This window comes from Zootermopsis nevadensis, unplaced genomic scaffold, assembly GCF_977971745.1.
Source record: "Zootermopsis nevadensis isolate Lab colony 2312 unplaced genomic scaffold, Znev_1.0 Znev_ptg000002l, whole genome shotgun sequence".
Classification (NCBI taxonomy): Eukaryota; Metazoa; Arthropoda; class Insecta; order Blattodea; family Termopsidae; genus Zootermopsis; species Zootermopsis nevadensis.
In genome coordinates, this window is record NW_028259134.1 from 14,988,735 (window position 1) to 15,009,812 (window position 21,078).

The window sequence follows — 21,078 nt, forward strand, 5'->3', positions numbered from 1 at the left end:
TTATAACTATGCTGCGCTGTATAGAAGAACGCGCACGTCGTAGGCCATTGATGAATCATCACGTATTATCTCATACGGCTCAAAATAATTTGACAGTAGTTATAACAACATACACATGCAAGGTACAAAATATCTTAACATAAAGACAACAACAGTGAATGTAACACGTCATCGTCAGAACTTATTAGAGTTACGCAATGTGGAGTTGATACATCTGGACTTCGTATGGGACAGGATTGGCTTTTATTTGATAAGAATATGATTTGGTACATTTTCTTGGTGCATTTTATGTTTTTGAGTAATGTGGTAGTACAGATCTTTATTTTACTTGTCCTGCCAGTCTGCAGTATGTTACTAAAATCAAGTCTTATTACAATTATTAAAGTTTTACACTATTTTTATTCAGTCGTCATGTTATTATGTTCGACGTACACAAAAATAAATGTCCGTATTTTATAAAGGTCTGTCACAATTCACAACTTCACGAATGGCACTAGTTTTGTTCCTATTTGACGAAATGGGATACTGCACGTTTCCTTCTAAGATTCGTGCAGTTTAAGCAGGACGGTGTGTATTTTGTACGATATGTTCAGAATCTGTTAAAGAAAATTACAAATTGTAGCATTTTAATTCACATTGAATGCATCATAACTTTAATTGTTTTTTATAAAAATTAAAAATAAAATTACACTGTAGAAACCTACGTGAGAAATTTCTTTCCATGAATTACTTAAGCTCAGTTCACACTTTTATTAACAATTTCTCTAAGGCACGGTGTGTTAGTGTACTCCCGCTAACACCTGAGTCTCCATTTTAATTCTTAGGTGTCATTTTATAACAGAACTGAAGGGATGTTCTGTTACAGTTGGTATTGATAGTATTTTGGACTTTATTAGTCGTCATGTATTCTACAACAAGCAGTTTCGGGAGCTGAATCTTCTCCCGACGAGGAACAGACCCTCTCTGATGGACTCGGTTGTATAGGTGGTACCTTCCACCTGAAGACGGGAAAAGATTCAGCTTCCGAAAAATAGTGTTCTATTTGTAGAATACAGGACGTCGGATAGAATTCAAATAAGTATTCATATTAATTTCATACGCAGTTTTATTTCCACTAGTCGTGCTATACGTCCGACCCATCTCACGCCTCTTGATCTGTACCCGTTCAGAATTATAGCACGCACATGCTTATTACTTACCAGGGCGAATAGTTCAATTGATAGAGGTAGCAGCTTGCCTAGTGTGACCTGTAATGGCTTCTGGGCTCGAATCAGGACTGTCAGGATGAGACGCCGAAAAGTCATAGATCGCTGGAACCAGGCGCAGTTGTAAGCTGTCTGTCCCACAGCCAAGCTCTGAACGTAGAGGACACAGGTTATGTTATGGGCCCGTTAGTGGCCGAGTCTCACCTCCTCGCAACAGCAGTGGGAAAGCGCATTGGGGTTCAACACTCTTGAGAACTTACGAGGGGATGACTGATGACGTTTAAGAGCAAAGTTCTGAAGAGAACATTGTAACATACGAATGCGGAAGTAGCAGGAGAATATAGGGCGTTTCATAATGAGAGCTTTGGTTTGTATTCATTGAATATTATTAGGGTGTTTAAATCAACGAGAATGAAGTAGTTGTTTATTTATGTAGCAGGTCGTAGCGGCCAGGAGCACGACATTAAGTGCAACAGATAAAACGTTATAAAAAATCTGATGAAGATAGCTGTATTTTAGGCTGTAGCACTGTATAGTTTGGTAGTAGTTTACTAAAGTTTCAAAGGTTCTTGCTGCCTCCATTATCAGGGCTACCCAGAAGACAGCCATCTTCTTACTCACCGCCGTGATAACCTCAAATCCTAAATAGATGTTCCGTACAACCGCATGAGATTTCTGAGACAAGTGACTCAGAGATGTTTATTTATACTAACCTGGTTGATTATGCCTTGTCCAAACCATGATAAGGCATACAGTTGCGTGAGGCTTGTGAGGAAACCAGCGACATACTTCGTAGTTAAAACCTGAAATTGAAGTGGTTCGTGCTTACTAAAACACTGTATCACAAACTGGATTTAATAAAGACTTGGAAAATAAATAATAATTATGATTTCTGTCTTCTGGGTTGTTGCGCTATGTAGTCTGGTCAATGTTATCCAACGTTTCGGAGGTCATACTGCCTCCGTCATCAGGGCGATAAAGATTTCTGTCTTCTGGGGTGTTGCGCCGTGTAGTCTGGTCGATGTTATCCAACGTTTCAGAGGTCATACTGCCTCCGTCATCAGGGCGATCGCCAGACTACACAGCGCAACAACCCAGAAGACAGAAATCTTCATACTCATCGCTGTGAAAACCTCAAATCTTACAAATAATAATTAACTTCTTACGAAGATGAGGTTGGCAGATTAGTAGAATATATTAGTTAAGTAGGAAGTGCATATAGACTTTTGGTTTTAGTGTCTAATGAAAAGAGTACAAGAGAGGCCATTTGTTGATGGAGTGATATTATCAAACTGGAACACAGAAAACGATTAAATGTGAAGATGCGAACTTGAGCTTGTATCTCATAATTGACTAATGAAAGCCACGAGAAAGTTAAAATGGGCAAGAAATTAATAGGCGTATTTTAAAGGAGATAGTCATAAAACATTTTGGTTTGAAAACTGCATTTAAAGAGACCATTTCGAAAGCATGTTGTACATGGGCTGACTGAACCAAAGTCTAAGTTATGATAATTAGGTGTGAAGATTTGAAGCGATTGAATTTATTTGTCTTGGGTTCGAATTGATTTATCATTATGATTACTCGTTATATTCTTTAGCAACTCTGTTCCAGTTATATATGTGTGATCCAGTATAATGAATGTTGTATGAACGTTCAAACATTTTATCTCTACCACCATATAAGCCCTCATAGTTAGGCGCTTAAGCATAGGGATACCTTTATCTTGCCGTATGCCGTATGTCGTTTTATGAAACATTTATTGCACGAAAATGGACTTTTTCAATTCTCCAATGAATAAATACAGCAGAGAATATTTTTCGTTGCAGAGTATGTAAGTACTTACCATAGAATTCTGAAAAGTTTGTGTTACAAGCAAAACTGTAACACACAAACACGAAACGAAGATGCATTGGCCTGCCACGTCATCTACTTCATGGGCGAACCTGGAACATAACCAAAATACGCTTCATTGATAAATACTCCTCAAGCCCAAGTCTTCTGTCCCAGACGATCTGCGTCAGTCGCTATGTTCCGCAGGAAAGCGCTAACCACTGGTTCGTGTTAGTGCTTCACTGCCTGTGTAAAGTAGCCTAAATTGGTTAACGCCATGCAGTCCGTGATTCGAGGTTCTTCAGAAGTCGATAGTTCTTCACCTGGTCAAGAATTTCTCACTGTGTATGGAACCCGAATGTTCATCACCCAATAGGATTTGAGGTCTTCACGGCGGAGAGTCCGAAGATGGCTGCCTTCTGGGTTGTAGCGCCGTGTAGTCTAGTAGAAGTTTACCGATGTTTCAGGCGTAAAGGCGACGAGTCCCATCATGGTAAAGTTCTACCAGACTACACGGCACTACAACTCTAAAGACAGGCATCTTCGTTCTTTACATAATTCACAAATTCTCGCCACTGGACTGTATTCTAAGACAGTTCAATCCATTCTACACCGTTGCAACGTATTTATGTAATATCTGTGTTAATACATACATCCCTCGATTTAAGAACGTAATTGTTTACATGAAAACTGTTTATAGGGTGAAAATTTATAAAACTAAAATGAAATTTTCGTTACTTTGGATGTAAAAAATTCTGACTGGTTCCCGACTGCCAGAAAAATCGGCCAATATTTTTCCTACACATGTTAGAATACTACTCACTCATAGAAACAAGAGCAGTATTAGTTTTTGTGATAGTTGTTGCCTATTTAGCCCGGTAAGGCATTGATGAAGTGTTACGTCAATTGCAGGTACTGTGAAAAAACTTTTCGAATTATTGTGTAGTAATACTGGCCAAATTATAGGTTTCTTATGTAATAACGTTTACCCATACCATACGTTTTTGTGGTAGCGGTAAGTTTACAGTGAAAGTGTTTTCTGTAGAAATGAATTATCCAGATAAAAGATGTTTTTCTTTGTAAGGAATTATCTACATTTCTTTTGGCGTGGTTCAGATAACGTCTTTGTTCGCAAGTAACTTAACATATCTTTCAATCAAATTAAACTTAATATTTTTTTGTGTATGTGGAAAATAAATTATGTAGGTTTTTTTATTAGGCCTCTGAAGGTAATTTATTCACCAACGTGTGATTTACTTTTCCATATAAGAGACCCGTGGTGTGGCTTGAAAAGAAATATGAACTGTGAGGTAAAACCGACCTAATGGCACTCTGATGAAGCTTTATGCACTCCACCAGCCTGACAGTCGTAGAATCAGCTTCATCGTTGTTGGTGGAGCTATTTATGGGCACATGTGGCGAGTCTGCATGGGTTGGAATAGCGTGATGTTGCTTCACAACTTCGCATCGAAGAGTACAGCTCTCAAGCGCCTGTCCTCGGGGTTTGTTCTTACATTCCCACTGTTTATCACATGACACAGACTTTGGCTGCTCGGACGACTTAAACTTCCCAAAAAATCTTTCTTCCATTTTCACTAAGTTTCTCACTCGCTCATTTGCTTCTTCGTAAGGTATTGTAGTTGATACGTCATCAATTTCAGTTATTGTAGTAGATACAATTTTAAATTGCGCAGTTGCATAGACAATTAAGCTTAAATACAGAGGTACAAGTCCAATGAGATAAATAAGAGACATTGAGAAAGTAATAACTTGAAAGAGATAGATTATCCCATACAAACATGGCTGATTTGCGTTAGAAGGTACCCACATTACAAACACAAAGTACTGGAACTTAACTCTTAAGTCTTCGTCACGTTGTGTAAGTTCGTGTTCGCTTCGGTACATTAGCAAGGCTAAAGGATAAACTGTCCAAAAGAATATGGTAATCAAAAGAGATACAATCGAAAACCATGTCAGATAGGATACTAAACTTTTGGCTTCTAGTATAACTTCCATACATTTTCTGTTTGATCTGATATTTCTAAAACTGAATATTGATTTTGTTTCTAAATTATCAATGAGAGTATTAATTTTTGAATTATTCAGTATTGTAAAAATTGTTGGAATGTATCCGATCATGAAAGTTGCGGCTACAGCAATGTTGTCAGTTGTGACAATCATGTCTCCCCAATACTGATGCAGACCAACTACTTGTAATGTTAGTACCAAAGCGTACAGTAAGTACGATAGCAGTTGACAGAGGCGGTATGTTCTACACTTCCAAAAATTGGAGCTAATTTTTTTACTAGGTATAATGCCAGTAATGCTCAGTAGCTTAATATTTGTGCCCATCAGATTCAGGCTGTGCTTAAATTTGTCTCCTGTTTCCTCCAGCGTCGTGGATTCAGTGGCCATGCCCATGGATTTTCTGAGTGCTACACCGTAGTCCCTGGAGTCAAGGTGGCGGGGCATGTAGGCTGAAGTCTCTGCGACAGAGAAATTGTTCTTAGCTTCTGCGCACTTGATTTGTTGATGTGAATTAGGAAGTTATATCTTTAGTTTTTGGAATTACACACTTTTAAGGTAAAACATACTAGCGTGTACACTTTAAATAAATAATTTACAGATGACTGAAAAGAGTAGATACTAAAGTTTATACTTTCGGTCGGATGGGTTCCAGGTGCCTGTTTCTTATATTTATATGTGAGATTTTTGAATTTGTGAACAGTATACCGGTTACTGGTGCCGTTTGCAGTATGTACGATAATATGTTTCACACAGAATTGTGTAGATAACATTAACAAAATTAATTTTCTTCCGCAAACAAATTCAGATATTGCTGAACCTAAATATTACATAATAATATTAAGGTATTTTTTTTTCAGAAATTGTTATTTACATACACAGACTATTAAGTATGAAACATACGTCTATTTCTTTCATATATCTGTGAACTAGTCGGTCAGCTTGTTAATTATAAATAAGCTATTAAAATCTACCAATCTTAAATTTCAGTATTAAGAACAATAATAGTGATCGAAATAATAATAAACACTAATGTTTTATACAAATTAAAATATTATTTATTTGAATTTAGTTGCGGTATGTAGTTTGCTTTAACGTCTGCAGTTTTTGAAGGGAGGCAAAACTCCGTAAAATTAATAGACCCGTTCGTGTGTTGTATATTTCCACATTCACTGGTGACACTTGTTATAAGTACAGATACTCTGAATGAGTGAAATGCTGACCTGACGGGTTGCGTCCTTTGAGTGCAATGTCGGGTTCTGAGGAACAGGAACGTGGAAACAATACAAAAAAGGAAAATGTATTTTAAATGGCTTTATGATTATGTGTGCATAATTTACTCATTTGCCGTCGTAAAACGACCGGTCGTTTTCCAGAATTTCTTAAATAAGTTAGTCGTTGGTTATAATTTCATTTTTCTAGTACTTTAATTCTAATACTTTCGATACTTTAATTGTACTAAATGTTTTTTAAATTGACTATTATACATTTTAGAGAACTGCAGAAGTACTCGTATTTCTTCTGTCCTTCTGGATGTCGTGGTAGAGTAGTTAGAACCCTGCTTCGTATTCGGGAGGTCTCTAGTTAAACTCTCTGCCTGGAGATCGGATATCCTGACTGGGGGAGGGGGGTTCGTGGATTTCCTCAGCCCCTCTTTGCAAATGCTGGTATAGTACCTTAAATTAGGCCAGACCGCTTCCTTTCACACGCTTTCCAATTAATTATTTACTGCCATCCTTTCATTGGACGCTATATAGCCTGAGCTACAGAAAAAGCATAGTTAAATAAACTATCAACAAATAAAATAGATCGTTCTGAAGTATTTTTTTTTCATTTTTCTCTGATACTTTATTTAAAGGTTGGCAAATACTGATCTCAGAATTGAGTGCATAGTACCATGCCCAGAAACCTAAATGAAACATTTACTTTCTATCAAACACACATTGATGAAATGCCTCGTACTGCTCTTGTGTTGGAATCATAAAGTTCAACATCACCAAAATTATTTAATTATTTGTCCAATCGAAATTAACAAAACCTTTTGATTAAAGTCTGATAAGAGTGACTACCATTATCTTCGTACTGTAGAGGTTTCTCTGTCAGAAACTCTGTATGCGTTATTTGTTTATCTTACACAATCTGTGTGTCAAACTAACCTCTTTGATTTGATTGACAACACGATGTTTACGTCACTTAATTTCCTGCATTTTTCTTTTGATTCTCTCGTACGTTCAAATGTTTCCCCACTTAGATGATGATAATGATAATAATACAATGGTCCTAATACACAATGTCCCAGATGTAGGACCAGTGTTTCATTACAGGAGGGGAGGAAATTTTTAGTACAAAGGTTAAGAATTTGTGAAGTTGTGCCCCCACTCTGCCACACGTCTGCATGACTTGGTGCTTTGATAGCCACCGGGGACATCTCAGTACCAGGGGTATTTTGGCTGAAGCTTAAAGCTGAACACTCGCTTCGATTTAGCCCCAAGATTAATAACAACTGGAACTTGCTTCCTCACCAGTACATGCGTTCAAAACATAGTTAGGTTAGGTTAGGCTAAAGGAAACCATTGCACAGTTAGCTTTAAACTAAGTGTTAGGTTAGGTTGTTAGGTTAGGTTAGGTTAGGTTAGGTTAGGTTAGGTTAGGTTAGGCTAGGCTAAAGGAAACCATTGCACAGTTAGCTTTAAACTAAGTGTTACAAATGAGATTTAAAAAGCAAGGATAGTGTTGTAATATTTCTGTTGTATGATTGGCAACATTGCTGAGGCCTCGTCATGCTATAGTTGAGGGTCAGATGGTGACATGCTTCGAGTGTGGATCAGTTAGAGTCCGTTTATGACGAGCTATAGTGTGACCTTACTTTTCGAATTCCCCTAGTATATTCGCCATTATCATTATCATTATGAAATTTGTTACGATAGTCTGAGATCCTACAAAGAAAGTAGAAAGCCGTAAATTATAGAAGTTCAAATCCATTATCCTCAGTGTATCTGGATAAGCAAATCTTGAGAAAGTTTGCCAACTTCTTCAATCACTTAATTGCCACTTTCTCCCTCTGCCCCTCAGTCGTTTAAGCATAGGCTTAATGGATGATCTGTACGTCCCGTTTTGTTACACAATTGTACTAAGTTGCGAGAAGTTAGCAAGCAGAAAGCAATGGAAGAAGCGACTATAAAATAAGTTTTGTAAAAAAGTGAAGTCTTGGCTGCAGCTCCTCACGCTAACTTGGCTCGACTCTTTTCATGTGGAAAATTTCAATTAGAGTATCGTAAGAAGGAAATAAAAAGTCAATGGCTGGTGTGCGAAACCGCAAATACGTAGAACAAAGGGCTTTCAGCGTTTCCTTGGAAATTTCCTTTCTTTCTGCAAGTAGATGTGTCTTCGTGGCGTTACCATACGTTCCTGTCTTCCTCGTACAGAAAACATAAGGATACGATACATCAACAACTTCTTCGGTTTATAACACTGTAATTTTAATAAAATATGAAGATAAATGCTCTTTTGTTTCTTCTTCAACTTTTTCATTCTTTGCTTCTTCCTTCACCCTTTTTTTATCATCGTTGTCGTAGATTAAGTCTTGTCCTGTCTCGGTTGCGGGAATAAAAGTGTCCCTTCCTTCTTTCGTCGTATGTTTCTGGCATCTTCCGCCGTTAGGTTCGTATCGATATAACATTTTTGGCATTAGGTTTTCAGGCATTCTATTCTTATTTTATCGTTATTTGCAACAAAAGAGGAGCGGTTTGGCCTATGAAAAAATCATAATTCACAGTATATTTCTTGTCTAGTGAGCTACATCTACATTGTCATTTGTTTAGTTCGAACTGACACTAAAGAAATCGCCAAGTGGACAGACTGAAGATATCGTAGTAAAATTATTATGGGGCCGGCGACAGAAATTATTTAAAGGAATTACGCAGTTTGGATTTGGGGTTCCCACGGCGGTGAGTCTGATAATGGCTGACTTCTGAGTCGTTGAGTCGTGTAGTATGGCCTAAGTTTCAGAGGTCCTTGCTGTCTCCTCTGAAACATTAGTAAACTTCTGAAGTCAGCCATTTTCATTGCACTGTTTAATAACAACAATGATGATATGTCTTGGCTCTTTTAATAAGATTAGTAGCTTATTATGGACCGTTAAAGTCGACGGGTAGGAAACTCTTGTGTGTTGAACAATAATAACGATTTCGCAGATCGTTGTAACAGCGAGGTACGAGTAGCTTCGATCAAAATATTTATACGTTTAGTTGCAGTTAGATATACATTGGTATTTACATTTGGTTGTTTAGTTATGAATATTGAGTTATAGTTAGGCCTGTACCTGGTTAGAACTGAATAAATATACTTAGGGATAGATATATAGTTTTTCGAAGGTCGGTTAGTAAGATACACTTTGACAAGATCATCACCACGGGAGAATATTTGTAGGTAAATGGGGCGAACTCACGGTGGAGTGGAGAAAGTTCCATGCAACGTCTTCATAACTTGACGCCCGTCACCAAATACCAGCAGATTGATTGCTTTTTTAGTTACCACAAAATTAAGAAGTGGTTAAACGAAGGGCTGAATGTAGTCTATAAGATTTTGGGTTTGATTTATCATATCAGTAAAGTGATATGGGTGGAACATGTAGCACGCATTGAGAACAAGGAAAATGTATACATCATTTTAGTTGGGAAACCTCTAGGAACAGACCATTGGGAGATTTAGGCGTAGATTTGAGGATAATATTATGGTTGTTATTACCTAACTAGCATATTGTAGTGTGAATTGGATTCATCTGGCTCAGGGTAGAAATCTGACCACATGAACGACTGTTAGCTTGTAAAGAAGGACTTTGTTGCATGAAGCTACGGTCATTGTAGTAAATAAGTGAGTTATGCTGCTATAGAAGGATGTTGAAAATTAAAAGGACTGATAAAGTACGAAGTGAGCTGGTCTTTGACAGGGTAGGCGAAGGAAGAAGTCTATGGAAAAATCTTACGAGAAGAAGAGATAGGATGGTGGGACACATTCTGAGGCACCCAGGATTGGTTAACAGCTGAACAGAAGAATTGTAGGGGGAGACAAAGATTGGAATATGTGACGCAGATTTTTGAGGATGTGGGCTGCAAAAAATATGTGGAAATGAAGAGATTGGCGCAAGATAGTCGAAAATGGAGGACCGCATCAAACCAGTCGAAAGACTGATGACAAACAAACAAAAACATGCAGGTAGAGGCGTGCTTATATATAGTTATCAGTTGTTAGAGTTAATAAATGATGTAGTTAAGTATTTAGTTTAATTGCTTGTATATGAATTTCAAAATGCCACGCATCAATTGAACATGTCGTTAACCACACTGCGTGTAAATCACCCTGATGACGTATTTCCAAATGATGGCTAGCATCATATGGCGGCTGCACTGCACGACCTTCCTGTTTCTGTTTTGTTTTGTTTTTTTCCAAAATCTGTGTTTTCCATTGTAGAGTTGGGCTGAGCTTATCAAGAGAGCTATGTGACATGATGAGCGATTAAATTAAGTTCGTTTTAATGGCCAGCACTTGAACGAGAGCTCTTTCCAGGCATGACGACGTAATCATTTGTATAATCGTTTAATTAGTATAAACTAGCCATAACGGACACTTCAGACTTGACATTCTCATGCTAGTTGACACACAAATCGACATTGCTGTCAATTAAACGAGATTACTGTTATTCACTGTCGTTTTTAATCTTCTGACGTCAACAATGCATCCAGTGAACGGCCATTATTGTTTCAGGTGTTTCAAGAGCTGATATTGAATTACTTGAACAATTAATGTCTGATTGAATATTGTAATGGTTTGTCACATGTTATATCAGTGGTTTTCAAAACTGTGGTTCGAGAAACCTCCGGATTTATTTCTTAATTTAAAGACGCTTTTTAAATTGAATGATTGCATGGAATTATGAAATAATTCCGACTAATATATTCCGCAGGTTATGTTGTTATTGTCGCATGTTATTTAACGAGGCTGTTTTTTAATTACATAGATTATATACCGTTGAATAATGTGTCCGTCACTATCTTCCTCTTTTCAGTTCCGTTTTATTTATTTCTCCTTTATTTTAATCCTCTTATATTTAAAATCTCTTCTTTTTTCCTTGCTACTAATTATAAACAGCTGGCACTATTTGTTATAATTTGCATTGCTGCTATTCTTATAATTTTATGTTAATATTATCTTTCTGTTTTCTCTGTTAAAACTACTTTTTACGTAGTAACATTTGCACCGTACATTATTATATAAATATATTATTTTGAGCATATGATATACTAATATTTTAATTTTTTTTTATAATAAGGACTATTCTACCCCTGACAGCAAATTCAGGACGTCCTGGGTTCAGATCTTTGCCCAGAAACCTGTTATCCGGACTTAGGTCTCTCCTGGTTTCCCTCAGATCCTACAAGAAAATAACGGATTGGTAACTTTATTTTCCATTTATTGCTAATTCATAATCTTTTTCTATACAGTTTGTTTTATCGACAGCATCTTTAAATAAACCACAAACAGAATAATATCCTTCATCCGCTTGCCTCCAGAGTAATCTGTTCAAAAAACTGATATTTCAGTGAGGGTTGTTATTCTGGATAGATAACAGTTAAGTCCTCACTAGGGTTCGACCCACAGATCTTCTGAACAGCAGCTGTCATGTAAATTGTGTTAGTAATGTTCAAGCAGACGATCGGCAACTCGCTCTGTGTGTGGCCTGCATCAAACAGATCACAATGTTAATTTAATGGGAATGCACTGTACCTCATTTGTTCCTTGTGAAGCTTTAATTTGGAGATTGGATAATTAGTCAACCGAATGTGGAAACAGGGCGAGTGTGGGGTTGATAGTTGGGTTTGGGGGAAGAGGTATTGGGAGGGGTGAGATATTTGTGTGCTTGATGGTGTTCTGGCTGAATACACTGTTATTATCACGTGAAGTTACATAAGAAAACAGCTGTGCTTCGAATTATTGCGAATGTGCAGTAATTACTAGCTGTTATTTGGTATAAAATCAGTGTTAACTATAATAGATGTAGCCAGACGGCAAACGACTGTTCCACAAGAACCGAATGAAATCGAAAGTTACATCGGCTTCAAGAATTAGACCCACTGACATGTTCCGTGCAAATTAAAAAATATAATTTATTCAATCAGAACATTTTTATAGTCTTCAAATATCCCTTTTTAAACACACTATAATTTATTCAAAAATTTCGTAGCATTAATTTTGTAGTCTGAAACAGCAACATACGGTACGTGACGTCGATTGACTGGCAAAGAATCTTAATTAACTCCCCGGTATAAGGAACCGAAGATTCATTGCATCACTGAAACCAATTTTGAGACGTCTGAATCCATAGTTGTTTGTAAAATCCATTATCATATGATCATCTTATTCTCCCTCCAAATTCTTACGTATTAAGTTGCTTTAGCATAAACATTCTGCGTATTGCAGACATGCCCCCAATCCGAGTTAAGTATAAAGCGAATCGTATTTTCCTGTTGATATAAATAGATTGTTTGACAGTTTCTTGCATATACAATTTCAGAAACAAATGTTTGGTAGGTCAGCGCCCTGTGTTTATGGAAACAAAACAGTAGCATAATCGTGGTATATAGAACTCGAAAGAGAAAATGTTAGCACTACTGGTTGCTTATTTCGATAGAGGATGAAATAATACAAGGGAATCTACCTGGACGTGACGTTACAATTCTGGGAGTAGAAAGTCGTTATGCAATTCGTAACACCGCGGTTACCGACGTAATTTCGGTGTAAGAATTCACTTCGTTGTTTAAAGTTCTTTAAGTGCTTAGTGTTAAGCTGTAAGCCAGATCTTCCAGACATAATCTCAATCTTTACCTTCATTCCAGCGTCTGAAATGAAATAGAAATCACTGCCATATGAATCCTCCTGTCTAAACTGTCTACTTTTAACTTTGCCCTGTAACATATCGACCAGACGCTGCTATCACTACCATCTCAAAAGTTCGCATGGCCGTCAAGTTGGTTATAATATTGGTATGAAAATAAAAAGCAAGAAATGAGGTAGCAGGACGTTCGTGATAATATTTATCTTGTATGATTTGAGGTTCTCACAGCGGTGAGTATGAAGATTTCCGTCTTCTGGGTTGTTGCGCTGTCTAGTCTGGTCGATGTTATCCAACGTTTCGGAGGTCATACTGCCTCCGTCATCAGGGCGATGAAGATTTCTGTCTTCTGGGTTGTTGCGCTGTTTACCAACGTTTCGGAGGTCATACTGCCTCCGTCATCAGGGCGATGAAGATTTCTGTCTTCTGGGTTGTTGCGCTGTTTACCAACGTTTCGGAGGTCATACTGCCTCCGTCATCAGGGTGATGAAGATTTCTGTCTTCTGGGTTGTTGCGCTGTTTACTAACGTTTCGGAGGTCATACTGCCTCCGTCATCAGGGCGATGAAGATTTCTGTCTTCTGGGTTGTTGCGCTGTTTACCAACGTTTCGGAGGTCATACTGCCTCCGTCATCAGGGCAATGAAGATTTCTGTCTTCTGGGTTGTTGCGCTGTGTAGTCTGGTAGATGTTTACCTATATTATCTTCAATATTATCTTGATTTCGAAATTTGTGAGGGAAGAACACACACAGATACTCTCGTCGCAGAAGCATGGGGACAGACTGAGACATTCACGCGCGCACAAAGAGTACACACATATTATGACGTAATAAGACAAACTTTCCTTGTAAAATAAGGGATGTAGACTACAAATTTGTTCGCACTATAAGACTCAAATTATTGTTTATACTTGTATTTCTTTGTGTTCCGGAATATAAATGACATTTAAGTAAAATTAGAATAAGTTTAATAATTTTGTTTTCTCTTTGTTGCAGGTAGAGACATAATCGCCACTTCAAAAGTTTGCGTAGTTGCAGCTCTATGGTAATCGTTCTATAAATACAAAAGTTGTTGACATCATCTTTAATTTCCATGTATCTAATAATAAATTTCAACGTGATAATATTGTTCTTGCTGCGAAAGAAAACCAGTAGAGACCCTCGGTTAGGGAACGAAGCCTTACGAACGACCCGTTGACTAACGGGTGAACAAGATCTGTCTGTAACAGGGTGAATGTTGTCGAATAATGCTGGGGAATCTGACTCATTCAGGAACTAAGACTTCATTCAATACAAATCTCTGAAGATGCCTGTGTGTCTGATTCGTTTATTTGGACCTGTTCGTTGCTGAATGTCGTCACAAATTCTCACTGATATATTAAAATTTTGCCATAAGGGAAATGTTCTTCTGTGTCCAGAAATTATGTTTTAGCAGGGCTGTCCAGAGCTGAGTTCAAATGCTTTTTTTTAAAAAAAGTTTCTTGGACAAGCCATGACGGCATATCATAAGGACAAAGATATCTGTGGCCGCCCCACTTGAATTATCATGCAGAGAGTATGCCCCTCTAGAAACTTATTCTCCACTTTCAGTGGGAACGTTGTCGTTAATTAAACTAAGAATCAATACTTAAACACTTGTACTTTAATATGGAATCTTCATGAGCGACCAGATTAAAATAAAATGCATGATTAATATTCACGTACTGAAAAAAATACGTGGAAAATTTTGCCTACTAGACTTCACATCTGGATTTATGCCATTAACCTTTCGGAAAATGACTCAGTGGTGGAGCTCTGTATTGTTCTGGATGTCTTCTGTTCATTAGTAAAACCGCCACTGAAAATTACGTACTTGTGGTATTTATTTATCTTTGTTATCACTTAAATTAAAGTTATGCCAAATACATATTTACCACATAAACGCTAATATTGCTACTCCCTACAGTAGCTTAAATATAAACAATACACCAACGTTCTCGGTTGCTTTGACAACAAAACAGACCATCATGCACAGAGTATCAAAGGGAAAACGAGCAAACGGCCTGATGGAGTGAGCTCATTTTACATCTGTTAAAGTATTACTACGCATTACAAACACCTCTGAAACAAACTGAGGGCGTTAAATTTGATTACTACTTTCATTTTACTGTCAGCAGTTTCGTATTTTCGTTGCGGCGTGGCATTTGGTTTCTGTTAACTGAAACGCGCTATTAAGATGAACAGTGCTCATTATTTAGCCTTCACGTGTTGAACTGAAGCGTGTTTCAACATGATTTTCGTTTTTAATGGTTTGAGAGTGTCTTACTTCGGTTTATAGCAAAGAACAAATTCCATCATCAGCCAACTAGCGGCCTAGCCAATTTTCTCATATACAGACTGACCCAAAAAGTTGCATACACACAAGGTTCATATTTCGTATTATAAGGTGTATACAACTTTACGGGATACTTGTGTAGCTTTACATTCTCCCTTTTAACTAAAGGTGTTATGGGAGAACCCGAACATTCAGCACCGCTAATACAAAATCCTGTTCTTTGAACAGCTATACATTTTATAATATGTAGTTTTTAAGATGGATTCCAAAATAATATTCTAAGATATATGTACAGTTCTTGGGCATTTTTCTTTACGTAATCATCCTAACAGTATTACGTGAACTCACCTCCATCTGCGGCAGAGGTCAAGAGTGCGTGGAGCTTGGCATTATGCTTAGTTAAACATCAGGGACAACTTTACATTTACCTAACAGGATTATGTGAAAAATCAAAAAATTATAAGGTGCCTCATTAAGTAGTTTTCTCCAGTGCTTTATAGCTGAATTTCTCGTATTTTGGAGAGAAATCTCAAGATGATAATATTAAAATTAATCTGAAGTAAGTTCTGGTAATCTGGATTGAACTGGCTTAGGATAGAGTGAAATGAGTTTTATTGTTAACTTGCTGAACGCTCCAGTTCTAATAGTAGAGATTTTTTAATTGGTTAGATACTAAGTCGGTTAATTAACATATTAGTTATTTATCTGCGTATACGTTTGCTTAGTTATGTTTGCCGTTTCCGAAAGAAAGTTTCTGACAAACGAAGATGAATTGTAACTGAAAGAAACAAATTCCAAACATTATTTTTATGTGAAGATGGCTGTCTTCCGGGATCTCGTGTCGTGTAATCTGGTAGAATTTTACCGACGTTTGAGAAGTGACTGCTGCCTCCATCTTCGGGACATTCATGGTCTTGATGTTGGAGGAAGCCTTGAGAATCTAATATTTCCAGTGAATTTTATGTAATTATATTTCTCAGCAATGATCATTTCCATGTTGCTCTGTATCGTCCTTTGTAAAGTGCGGACACAAGAAACGAATAGCAAACTATTTTATTTACAGGCGACAAATAATGCTGAAGGGCGTAGGCATAATTTTTCATGGTCTTTGGCCGCAAACTGGTTTGTTATGCATTGTGACGTTTCGGTAACAAGTAACTTGATTTAGTTTAAACTAATGGCAAAGTTTTAAGTATTGAGTATATGCTATTTATTGTTTTCGTTTTTAATTCACATCTGTAGCCTGCATTAAGAATTAAGTTTTGGTGCGAGATATTTTCCGGATTAAATTTAATTACTAGACAATTATTAATTATGACCAAAGGGAAAAAAATTAAACTGAGGCAAGAATGGTTTTGGATCTTCTTGCTCTAAAGTTGAGGAACGAAACTTACTTCGTCATCGCTTTTTATCTTTCCCACTTCTCCTCCTTTCCACTTTTCTTGCAAGGTTTTTAATCCTTCACAAAAAAGGAGACCTTAATTTTAGACCTTTTGTGATAAATTTTCCGTCAACTTCAACTTAGATTTAATTAGTCATATTTTATAGCATTAAACAACATTGAATAAAAAATGTGACACAAAAGAACGAAGCGCTGAAATGGAGGAAAGTGGGAAATGAAGCTGAGCGTTCAGTATTCCAGGACCGGATTCGATTATTTTCTGGTCATGTATAACTAATGTCCTACACTCCCTAATCTACATTTCCCCCTCCCCCCATACTGATATGAAACTTAAACTGACTTGAGTCATCATGACTGTAGTCACTCATTTGGAAAATTACTTCAAACATATAAAAGGAAATTAAAGAAACCATAAGAAGGGTAAATATAGCCTTAAATATAACATGAATATAATTTTTGAGTTGAAAAATGGAATTCGTTCTTGTAAATTAAACAAGTCTTATTAAAACACAGAACTTGTCTGTTGATGTTATATTAATTTATAAGATTTACCCTTAGTACACAGGTGTTTTGTTAACTCATCATATTTACCCATGAATACATTCAAATCGTGTAATCCGCCCACACCTTAATAAGCGTTCTGTACTCTTAAACGTGAGCGAAGAACACCTTAGTCCACGTCACGTCTTTTTTCAAATTGTTATATCTCTGACCTTGAATCACAGTTACAAAGGACCCTGGATCTCGTTGTTGGGACGACCTTGATGCTGTTGTTGATTTTGGTACCACTGAATTGAATTTATCGGTTGCCGTACTGACAGCATCGGACGTGATGTGGCCTTAAGAACACCTCTGAAATTCTGGCGTGTATCAGAGTCTTGTTGAAGAAGAGAGTTGGCTCGCAACTTGTGTCAGGGAGGGACCTAGTTGAATTGCTGGCTGCCCGGCACATTCCATCTTCCGGTATTCTGCATCGTTCCAGAAATTTACCAACGTAACACGTGCATTAGACTAAATTTTCTCCTGTACTTCTCCTTTCTTGCGTACTTTAATTCTTCCTGTCTCTCGCTTTCTTATCTTCTTTTATGCCATTTTTATTTGCTTTCTCGGTTCATATTTTTTCTCACCTTTTCTTCCTTTATGTTCTTTTCGTGTATTTCGTCTTTATAACAGTAGCAATCATGAACGAAGTAACGAATCAACCAATCTAATATTTAAATCTCAGTATTCCTACCATGAATCTAATCTTGACACCCTTTCATTTCGCCATCTTTCCTTCCCAGGTGTTCCTCCGATTTCCTTCCAAATCACTCGTTCATCGACGTCGAAGCCACAAAGGTACACGCCTGAGCAGCTCAAACAGCCTGTCCTTGTTAGATCAGATTTTGTAGCGCTGTGATCACTGTGATTTATGAAAGTTTCCATGACAACGGGAAAATTACGTTTAGAGTGCGTTCATATTTAGCCACGTGATCAAAGCGTTCTGTGAATGCGCGCACGCTGTTTCGTAGTTACTTGGAACATCGCAACGAAAAGCGCATTAGACAGATTTCCTGCAGCCGTATTACTGCTTATGAATTGCACTACAACTGTCTTAAACGTATTCCAGTGCCTGTTCCACAGACGACGTACACAGTGTTCTACGTGTTGAATCCACGCGTCTTCAGGTGATTAGGCTTAGTTGTCATTGTATTGTATTTCTTAAATTCATATTTTAGTGGCTTTTCCATATTTCCCACGATATGTAGATGTAGCGTAGTCCTTTAAAACTTACCACGACTTCTTCTTCTCCTCTGTCTGCTGTGCAAATTGGTGTTCTGGTAACAGCCTAATCCTGTATTCGTGAGGTGATTGTCGACTATTATGATAGATGAAGATTTCTGTCTTCTGGGTTGTTGCGCCGTGTAGTCTGGTCGATGTTATCCAACGTTTCAGAGGTCATACTGCCTCCGTCATCAGGGCGATGAAGATTTCTGTCTTCTGGGTTGTTGCGCCGTGTAGTCTGGTCGATGTTTACCAACGTTTCAGAGGTCATACTGCCTCCGCCATCAGAGTATGAAGATTTCTGTCTTCTGGGTTGTTGCGCCGTGTAGTCTGGTCGATGTTTACCAACGTTTCAGAGGTCATACTGCCTCCATCATCAGGGCGATGAGTATGAAGATTTCTGTCTTCTGGGTTGTTGCGCTGTGGAGTCTGGTCGATGTTTACCAACGTTTCAGAGGTCATACTGCCTCCATCATCAGGGCGATGAAGATTTCTGTCTTCTGGGTTGTTGCGCTGTGTAGTCTGGTCGATGTTATCCAACGTTTCAGAGGTCATACTGCCTCCGTCATCGCCCTGATGACGGAGGCAGAATGACCTCTGAAATGTTGGTAAACATCGACCAGACTACACAGCGCAACAACCCAGAAGACAGAAATCTTCATACTCACCGCTGTGAAAACCTCAAATCTTACATTATGATAGATGTTTCATGTCTTTGTTTGGTTTTTCTAGACTAGTATAAAACTAGGGTAGTATGTTAAAATATGATAATATCGCCTCCTTCCGAATCCATGATTTGTTCCTATCTCATTCGACTGTTAAGCCCTCTGCAGTTGAAAGAACTGTGCTGTTCTGATTAACAATGATTCTGACTTTGTAATCGTTTTGTAATTTAATGTTCATTCTGATCTTTTGTCGCGTCTTTTTTATGTTTCCTTTATCTTTTAGTTTTATTACATTTAATATGTCGTTAATTTATTGCGAGTTGTGCTTTTTCGGAATATCATAATATCAATTATCGCCCCACCCAACTGAAGGAATTAATTTACGTTCTGTGTCAAAAAGATTGGGTTTATGTTCAGAGAGCCTATTGGCCCGAAATTGATGTAACTGTTCGCTGGGAACATTAATAGAGCAGTTTGAATGGAAACAGAGGCTGCATTAGTAAATGGATGGGAGCATTGTGGCCAAAAAGCATAATGATTGTTATAATGCGACCCCAGCCTTCACACAAATAACATTGGTTTTCCAAGTACTACATTCAGAAGGGCCATTAAACAGAGCGCAATTCAGGCATCCAGTGGTAGGTAGATTAGTGGATGAGCTTACAGCGTGTTTCATATTATTGAGAAATATGTGCTGCTTATACGAGGCCGCTGCCGTGATTAGATTAGATTTGGAATTTTTATTCTCCATTGAAAAGATCCGATAGCTCAGCACTTTTAACATCGAATAATAGCGGTGATTAATGAATAAGACTGGTGGCCACTTTTTCAGTAACGAGTGAAAAATAAATTTTTACACCAATTGTCACATGCTTATTGCAGATCTGGACTTAAATTTTTGTGTTACGGTACAGTTTAGAACATTGGAACAATGGGAAGGGAGGATAACATTGTTCATATGAGGGAATTTGTAATCGATATTCCAGGTCGATTGTTTCTGTTTGATTAATTTACAGTACATTTTCAGAGGTGTGTAATTCATTAACAGGAATTCTGTAATTTTCCGATTTTCAGTGCTATTGTTTAAAAAGTGAACTATAAAATATATATTACAGTTGTACTAGAACGTGAGCTCCTTTAAAGTGTATTTAAATGGAATAAAAATTAAAATACTAATTAGATTGTATGTGCCTCTTATTTATCTGTGGAGTATTTAACAACGCCTTCAGTGCCTACAATATATGCCACTTAAATTAGATTAAAATTGCAAATTAATCTTCTACGAATATTAGTATATTGTGCTCATTACCTCACTTTTAAAATATCATCAGTATACTGGAAGTTTTAATTTGATATTGGATGTATTTTAGTTAATGCTAATACTGTTAAATTAATTAGTGAGCGAATAGGATTTATTTTGGTATAATACTTAATCTTCATGCGGGTATTGAATGTAGCATGTATTCCGGCATAATATGTCACTAAAATTGATGTAAACCATACGTTTTTCGTTGGAAATGAAGCAGAATTTTCTCGAATTTATGTTGTGCTTAGAGGACAAGAAATTTTATGTTTATAATGAACATTTCTTCAGTTTCATTAATAAAGTGTAAAGTTTGCTTTTTTCACACATCCTATCTAATCCTTTTCTGTTAATTCATGAGCAGATAAACCCCATGAAAAAGTCTGTGGGTATTAATAATCAATATTACCATGTGAAAAGAGAAAACCGAACTGGAAACCAATGTGCCTGAGGATTTACTGGAAATATGTAATATACTAGCCACACTATTATCCCTCTAGCGGAATGTAAGCGAGTTATTACTGTGTAAGGTTTTCAGCTAAACCACTGGCATTGGGGTCCGCCATTTTGATTGCAATTTCCGCTGACGGCCATAACATCGTCCCGTATACGAAATTGTGAAATCACACAAGAATTCTGTGATAGATGTGACGTTTCATTGGCTGTGAGAATTTAGTTTG

General features: G+C 37.4%; 1 long non-coding RNA gene across 1 annotated transcript in view; it reads left to right on the forward strand.

Moving 5' to 3' along the window:
- Positions 1-21,078, forward strand: part of LOC110839917 (uncharacterized) — a 157,149-nt gene that overhangs the window by 60,077 nt on the left and 75,994 nt on the right. The window lies entirely within an intron of this gene.